A 9,246-nucleotide genomic window follows, 5' to 3' on the forward strand; every position below is an offset into this window, starting at 1 on the left:
TAACTTTACCTCTGATATTCTATTCTTGAGGGAAAGCATTAGGTCTCAGCTTGATGCATCTCTCCAAATACACACTGTTGAGATTGAGAATTCAACATGAGTTAAGTGGAAGGCACAAAGCTGTGTCCTACCAATCCATAGCGTAGTATACTGGAATTCCAATATCCTGCCCTGCAAATTTCAATTTATTATCACAGAAGATAGAATACTATTCATATTATTGCTAAAATCTGGTGAAGCATATCGAGGGTAGTTAAGGTTTGTTTGTGTGGCACTTCTTGAGCACCAGTACTCAATGCAAAATATTTCATCTAAAACTTTGCTCCATCCAGTTACACATGACTAAAATCAACTTTTCACTAGCCCAGTCGTGGGGAGTTGTAACTTGTTGTCCATGAAGTAGATGAAGAGAGTCTGGAACAGTAGTCCATCCTTTTAAACTCTTCAGTTTAACACTAGTTTTACAGCATACACTACTACACTTTCCATGTAACAGCCATGAAATTCCTTAGATGAAAAACCATCACCTTAAAGATATATTCTGTAGTTAGTATTGCTGAGCCATGATGTTCCTCTCATCTGGTTGATGTCAGAAGGGAGCTTCTTTAGTTCTGAAAGATATGTTGTTTCGGGACACTGTCACACTGCATCACCATGTTGCAGGCCCCCACCCTTAATGAAAAGCACAAACAATGGCCCTCAACATCATTGGTGAGTATCCACCAAACACTACTGGCTTGGGTCTGGATTGCTGGATTGTCTCTGCTCATTCAGTAGCAGCACTCTGGATGGGGGACTTCAATATCCATCACCACTACTGACTGATCTGGCTGAGTGCTGAAGGACATAACTGCCAGACTGGGCCTGCAGCAGGTGGGGAGAGAACCAACACAAGAGAAAAACTTACTTGACCTCGTCCTCACCAATCTACCTGTCGCAGATGCATCTGTCCATGACAGCATTGGTAGCAGTGACCTTGTGGAGACAAAGTCCCGCCTTCATACCGAGGGTGCTCTCCATCGTGTTGTGTGGCACTACCACCGTGCTAAATAGGATAGATTTAGAGCAGAACTAGCATTTTAACTCTGGCAATCATGAGGCATTGTGGGCCCTCAGCAGAAGCAGAGTTGAATTCCACCAGAAACTGTAACCTCATGGGCCGGCACTCTACCATCGCCATCAAGCCAGGGGACTAACCCTGTTTCAATGAGGAGTGCAGGAGAGCATGCCAGGAGTTGCACCAGGCATTCCTAAAAATGAGGTACCAACCCGGAGAAGCTGCAACAGAGGACCATATGCATGCTAAACAGCAGAAGCAGCATGCTATAGACAGAGCTAAGCAATCCCACAATCAACAGACCAGATCAAAGCTTTGCAATCCTGCCACATCCAGTCGGGAAAGGTGATGGACAATTAACTAATGGGAGGAGGAGGCTCCATGAATATCTCCATCCTCAATCATGGCGGAGCCTAGCACACAAGTGCAAAAGACAAGGCTGAAGCATTTGCAACCATCTTCAGCCAGAAGTGCCAAGTGGATGATCTATATCGGCCTCTTCCTGAGCTACCCACCATCACAGAAGCCAGTCCTCAGCCAATTTGATTGCTGTTTCCATAGCTATTTGCAGTAGCTGAATATTATCTCCAGAATGTCTTGTACACATATTGTGTATCTGTCCGGTTGCTGCCACTCATTTATGTCCTCTCCAGCAGCATTCATGGATGTCCTCACTGATTCCTATTTCTTCTAACTTTAAGATTCTTCCTCGCTTCACCTCCCACGGTTGTTTCTTTATCTCTTCTCGCTTTCCTGCTCTCCAACTTTAGTATATTATATTTACCCTCTCACCTACATTTTTTTCTTGTTTGGCTGTCAGGTTTGCTCAGTTGGTAGCACTCTCAGCTTTGTGCAGAAGATTGTGGGTTCATATCACATTATGGATTTAAGCACATAATCTAAGCTGGCAGTTAAGTGCAGCAGCTATACATATTCACCAACATGTATCACAGTGTACAGGTCTACTTGCAGCTAAAAATTGGGAATAATCTATCATCTTTGGCCCCACTACAAATTTCTCTGCACCACCCTCCCCAGCCACTGTCTCACTGAACCATCCTATCTGCAACTTCTGTGTTCTACTTGACTCCAAGCTGAGCTTCCAACCCTGTATTCTCTCCATCACAAAGACCACGTACTTCCATTCTGTAACATGATCCGCCTCCACCTCAGCCCACCTGTCGCTGAAACCTTCATCCATTCCTTGGTCATCTCCATACTCAACTATTCTAATGCCTTCATGGCCGGTATCGTGTTCTCTACCCTCCATAAGCTTCAGCTCATCCAAAATTATGCTGCCCATATACCATCCCACTCACCTATCACCCGTTTTCACTGATCAACAATTGCTTCTGGTCCCCCATCGCCTCAAATTTAAAATTCTCATCCTTGTGTTTAAATCCCTCCATGGTCTTGCTCTTTCTTATTTCTGCCACCCCTACAACCATCCCTCTGAACTCTGTTCCTCTAGCCTCTTGTGCATCACCCCTTCCCTTCACCCCACCATTGGCAGATGGACCATCAGCCACCTAGGCACTGCACTGTGCAACCTTTCTACCTCCACCTCCTTGTTGTCTTTGAAGATCCTACTTAAAACCCACCTCTTAACTCATTTGGTTAGTTTGACTTGGTGTGTTTTAAAAAAAAACTCAAGACTCTGTGAAGCATCTAGGGATTTATTTTTTCAGTCAAGGTTTATATGTGCAAGTTATTGTTGATACTGGCATTCATTCATGGCCTACCAGCACCCATTAGAGTATCTTATTCCCCCGAGCTGAGGGAGTGCTGGATTGTTGGGAGTTGAAATCATTTGGATGAGATATTAAGAACATAAGAAATAGCAGCAGTAGGCCATACGGCCCCTCGAGCCTGCTCAGCCATTCAATAAGATCATAGCTGATCAGATCTTGGCCTCAAATCCACATGCCTGCCAGTTCCTCATAACCCTTGACCAACATCTGCTTGCTCAGATGATGTAAAATATCCCATGAAACTATTCAAAAAGGAAGTTCTCCTGATGTTGCTCCTCCCTTTACCGATATAATCAAAAGCCGATTATATTGTCATTCATTCGTTTGCTCTTCCCTCAACTATAGAATCATAGAATTGTTACAGCACGGAAGAAAGCCATTTGGCCTGTCGAGCCCTCACTGACTCAGTTTGTCCCACTCCCCTGCCCTTTTCTCATCGCCCTGCAATTTCTTTTCCTTCAGATATTTACACAACTCTCCTTTGAAAGATAAAATTGTGTTTGCCTTCACCACCCTTTCAGGCAGTGCATTCCAGATCTTAACCACATCTGCAAAATTCTGTTGCCATTTTCAGACTCTTCCAATTCAAGACTAGAGTTTTAAAGTGTCTTTGTCTTTACAACTTGAGTCTGAAAAAGGATCTAGAAATCCAGGAGTGCTTGGAACAGGTGCACATGGGAAGTAGGAACAAACTATTGCTGCATTATTGGTTCTTTTTAAATGGATGCTGATGCAAACGATCTCTGGAATAGAACTTTATTTATGCATCCCAGTAGTTTTCTAGCTTTTAGCACCTACTCACAATGTGAGATGACCTCTCTAAAAGCAATCATCATCATAGGCAGTCCCTCGGAATCGAGGAAGACTTGCTTACACTCTTAACATGAGTTCTTAGGTGGCTGAATAGTCCAATACGAGAACCACAGACTCTGTCACAAGTGGGACAGATAGTTGTTGAGGGAAGGGGTGGGTGGAACTGGTTTGCCGCACGCTCCTTCCGCTTGTTTTCTGCATGCTCTCGACGATGAGACTTGAGGTGCTCAGTGCCCTTCTGGATGCACTTCCTCCACTGAGGGTGGTCTCTGGCCAGGGACTCCCAGGTGTCAGTGGGGATGTTGCACTTTATCAGGGAGGCTTTCAGGGTGTCCTTGTAACGTTTCCTCTGCCCGCCTTTGGCTCGTTTGCCGTGAAGGAGTTCCGAGTAGAGTGCTTGCTTTGGGAGTCTTGTATCAGGCATAAAAACCTGTGCATTTTGGGGCCTGTTTTATGATGCCAAATTCCTTCAAGGAAAAACTGTGCTGAAGACCTTCCACCATTGAGTAGCTTATCATCGCTATGCAGTCACCACTAGAGTGGAAGAGTAGCAGGGTTCACAATTTAAAGCTCTAGGGGGACAATTTTCTAGAACTCAATAGATCACTTTAGTGCAAGACAAAAATACATTGAAGTTCAAACTTACTCAAGTTCAACTCCAATATCAATGCCACATACCCAAGTTCTCACTTTTACAACAAGGTTTAGACGAGTCCAATGAATCACCAACTGGAAGGTAAAAGCTTTACTCTGGAAGGACCAAGGAATATGGAAAGATCTCTGGGACAACTGTTAATACAATTCTGGCAGCTGTTCCAAAGTTGTAGAATATTAAAACCATAGGAAAACCATTGACTATGCATCAAATTGAGTTTTTTTTTTGATCTGCAAATTTTTGGCAGACAGACAAAAGGCAGCAGAATTAAAATGACACTCCTTTGCAGATGAAAGAATGTAGATGGAGGTACAAGAACACCAATTAATAGGAGTTCAGAATGGTTTGCTTTCCAAAATTTACATTCTCGCAAATGCAGTTTAATGCAGTTGCTGTATGCATATACCTGCCAGAACTTTTGGAACCTGCCCTTGAGGCCCATAAATAATGGATCATTGTCAGTTCATTTTACTGCACTTTTATTTTTAAGTGGCATGCTGTCTGTCTTGACTTCTAGTGTTATTCCAAATCAAAAATAATTTTTACGAACTTTCTCTGAATTTACCCAGTTTTTTGGGGGTTGAATTTTCTTTTTTTGTCATTAAAAATAGAACTGAAGAAAATACCTGGAAAAAAATGGATTTTTAAATTGGCAATAAAAAATGACTTTAATGATCCTTACTTATTGCTCATCAAATTTCTTGCAAGTCAAACATTATGATTGTGTTGTAGCTGTCTAAACAGTGCAATGTGCAACATCATCAGTTCACACTTGTGGACTGCTAAATCCCATTTTCAATTATGCTATTGTGGGAAAAGAGAACTCTTGCATGGTGTTAGAATTGATAAATTTGGGAAGTGCTACATGGTATGTGGTACTGCAATACAGGCACTAGCTAAAACAACTTTAAATGCAGACAGTAGCATGGCTGGGGTGAGGTACTAAGGGTAGGCTGAGTAGGTAAAGAGTGCACGTATTCAGTACTGAGATGCAGGTTCCACAAAAACCAGGCACCTCCTTCAAGCAAAAGGAAGGAAAATTGCAGGGAGATTGGTTAACGATGGTTTGACAGGAAGTAGACCATTGTTGTGTGCCATCAGGAATTAGAGGGTACAATTCCCTCCACCTGAAAACAAAGTGTTCAGAGAAATAATGATAGCTAAGAACACCACCACAGATTGGACAAACACTTCATGCATGTCAACCAGGTGACAAAGAACTAGAAACAACCAGAATATAGTCAGATTGCTGAAAAACCTTTACTAAGTATGCGCTCACTGATGTATGCTTATGTTGACATATGCTATACTGTATAAACATTCAACGGGCACAATTTATTCTGGAGTAAATGCAATGCTAACGCTTTATTACAAATCTGAAAATTATATATGGAAGGATTAAATATTCAAATTGTAAACTGGAATTAAAAATTAAACCGATTAACAACCTTGGAATCAGCTCCCTTCATTTGTCAGTCTGTATCTGAAAGGCATTCTATGTGCACAAGTCAAGTGTAAGTAATTCACATTGGCAGGACATAAATATTGCATACGGGCAGGTGGCACACCTTCTGGGAGTTCAATTCAACATCCTATCTAAATTAAATATTCAAATTCCCTTCATCTACAAAATATGCCTTTTGCCATTTGTTACTTTCTTGGTCTGAGAAACCAGCAGGCAAAAAAAATGCATAAGCAAGTAATTACCATATACATCACATATTTGTAGATACAACAGAAAGTATGTGAAAGAAGAAAGGTATTAAGAAAATAAATAGTCAACTGTACATTTTATTGCTCTTCAGTACATAATATTGTAATAAAATCATGGATAACATTGGGGATTTTGTTTGTTCAGATGAACTCTTAGATCTGGTCAAGGATCGTAACATAACAAATGCTACCACTGTACTACAGAATACTTAATTTTCGCTTATGGTTGTTTATGTCTAAGAAGCATTCTATCTTTCAGAGGGAGCAGAGAGATATTTAAGTCAGTGCATTGGCTCTAAAGTGGCATAGAATTTGTATTTAAACTCTAATAACTTAATCCACAGTTTCCATAAAAGTGTAAAGAAAAACAATTAAATGATCCTAGGTTTTTAGCAATAATAAAAGTGTTAACTCAACATTGCTCATCAATCTAAAATTAGATTTTTCTCCATCCACACATCACTTGGAAATACTTTCCATGTTAACTATGATTTTTTTTAAATCACAAAATCTACATTGTAGAAATTAGTTTTCTAGGTAACTCAGAAGCTCATAAACCGCAAAATGGTCACAGCGTTGAGTACCTGGGCTGCCCGTCAACTTGAACTTACTTCATATAAGCTTTATCAATTTTCATGCTATTCAGCAGATATGCAAGAATGATAATTATAGCACTTAGGAATTAACAGTATGTGACTCATCGCCATAACCCACAAGAATTTAATTTTTAAAATTAATTTGCTGTTCTTTTAAAAAAAAAAGGCTAGTTTCTGATTTTAAAGATGTAGGCCGTGAAATTTTGTCAAAGAAATTTCAAATGAACATCCTGCGTGTTTGTACACTGGTATCCCACAGCATAATTTCAGTGCCCTACAGTATAGTCAAATAAAAAAATGAAAATCTTGAATATTAGTAACGATAGATCCTAGATGCACAGGATATTACTCAAGCCAGTGAAAACTTGCAGAATAGTTTGATTAAAAAGTTAAAGATTTTTGTTAAAATCTGCTTGTTGTGTTGTTTCTGGTAGCAGAAGTTTCAGCTGTGGAATGATAAAAATTCATATAATAAGTAAAATTATAGATTGTGACTTTATGAAGTTTCACCGCAATTATTCTGGTTAAAAACATCACACACAATTCTGGTATTTATATTGGTTAATGCTGCTATTTGTTGAGAGAATAACTGGCAGCCATTGATTATTTAGGGCGGGCTAGCCCAGTCAGCATTCTGAAAACAGTGATTTTGAAAAATAAAGGGAAGAATCAAATACAAACTGCTAAATGTGATAATGAAAGCACAAATGATGACTGTGTTAATAAAATCAATGTAAATGATTATAAAATTATACTGGAATATTAAATCCATTTTGATGTGGGAGGGAGGTTGGTGGTGGAGTTCTTAAGACTACTGGAAATCTGCTTGGAGATAAACAGATGCAGGGGAAAGAAAAACAAGATACAGGTTTTTCAATGGCCCTGGTTATACCTCTGTTACCTTAATTCCCCTTATACCTTCTTTGCTGACTATATAGTTGCAGAATGATTGGGGAAGATGAGGTGCAAAAATGATTTCCATTCTTCGTAGAACAGTCCCAGAAATCGAGGCACATGCTTTGTCATCAGGAATCTTGCCTTCTACACACAGATGTGTCCGACTAACCATTAGCCTCATCAGGAGTTCATTGGACCAGGTCAAACCCAGAGCTGGTAACACTTTTTTTATTTACTAAACTGCAAAACAAGAGCATCAGATACCAAATACTGCAATGTAATGACCATCACATTTATAAAATACAGTTCTTCCTTTCAAAGGATTCCATGCAACATTCTGCATAATTTATTCAACATTGCATGCTTTACAAACCAAATGAGTTTCATTCTTCAAATAAAGCTACTTGTCTAAATTTAAATATATGAGTAACTTCAGGCAGATTTTTTGTTCCTCTTCATCTGATTATTAAGAAGACTATTAAGAGGTCCTGCAAAGCTCGTAAAATGTACAAGGTGCATGAGTGATTAACTCCTCCTGCCCTACTTGTGGGGAAGTTGCTCATTTTTGTTTCATTCCATACTTTGTTGATTTGGCTGAAAGCAGGAACTCAATGAGCAAAAATACAGCTTCCTATTTTGTGGTACAGTTTGTTGACACACATTTGCTGTGCTACTGAGTTACATGTCGAGTGAAAATATCACAACATTAAACTACAATATGTAGGTAAATATGGAATAATTTTAATTTACAATTGTATAAATGCTTGTAATGTAACACATTTTGAGAGTCAGACATGAGCAAGAGAAAATAAATGAAATGCTCAAAAGCATGACTGAAAATTCAGGTTTCAGGAGCCTTTTGAATGGGGAAATGGAAGTGATTAGCAAGGGAGATGGTTTAAGAAATACCACAGTATGGGGCAAGATGACAAAGCATGACCGATGATAGAGCAGAGGGACGGAAGCTCAACTCAGTGTTTATTGAGCAAGATACACTGCTTGCACACTGCTGGATTGAGTTTAAGCTGGCTTCCAGGCAGTAGGAATGGGCTTACTGATTAAGGTGTGGAGTCTCTACCATGAACTGAACAGGATAGCTTTTGTCTTGCTGATCTTGGGCTCATACACGACTATATTATCCACTGAGCCAGCAACAGCTGTGAATTCAAGGGTAGAGATGGAAAGAAAGCTGGGCATAGTTGCCATACTGACTTACAGATAATGCTGCTAAGGGGCATCATATAGATAAAGACAAGGATGGAATCTCAGGACACATTGGGGATAACTATTTGCTTATGGAAGAGTCCACATCAGGCGATGTGCTGGCTGCATTGAACCAGGTCAGAATCGAACCATACGAGGGCAGTGCATTGAGGAAAAGCATTGGAGGAAGATAATGCAGTCAATAATCTTGAAAGACACAGGGAGTTCAAGAAGGCCTAACTCATCATGGTCACACAGAATGTTGTTAATGATTTTGACTAGAAGATTCTCAGTGGTATGGGTGGGACACAACCCAGATTGAAGGAATAATATGACTATCATTTTCTTAAGAGTCAAAAAGTTTGATTTTTAAACAGTATTTCCTTGAAAGGGTGGAAAATTCAAAAAGCGGTATTGTACCAGAAACTAAAGAGAAACAAGTTTAGAATGTGGTGGGACTCCAATCCCACCAACTGTTACTTTAATTATCTCTCACTGCTAGCTCTAGTGATACTGTTCCTTCAAAAAGTGGAGGTACATGCCCTGATCCCAGGCTTCTTC

At 39.9% G+C, this 9,246-nt stretch overlaps 1 long non-coding RNA gene across 1 annotated transcript in view; it reads left to right on the forward strand.

Moving 5' to 3' along the window:
* Window positions 1–7,647, forward strand: part of LOC139262341 (uncharacterized) — a 226,184-nt gene extending 218,537 nt beyond the window's left edge. Inside the window, exon 3 of the long non-coding RNA XR_011592950.1 lies at window positions 7,577–7,647. This is a non-coding gene — a long non-coding RNA (uncharacterized lncRNA). The remainder of the gene's footprint in view (window positions 1–7,576) is intronic.
* Window positions 7,648–9,246: the final 1,599 nt, after the last annotated feature.

This window comes from Pristiophorus japonicus, chromosome 4 (assembly GCF_044704955.1).
Source record: "Pristiophorus japonicus isolate sPriJap1 chromosome 4, sPriJap1.hap1, whole genome shotgun sequence".
Lineage (NCBI taxonomy): Eukaryota > Metazoa > Chordata > Chondrichthyes > Pristiophoridae > Pristiophorus > Pristiophorus japonicus.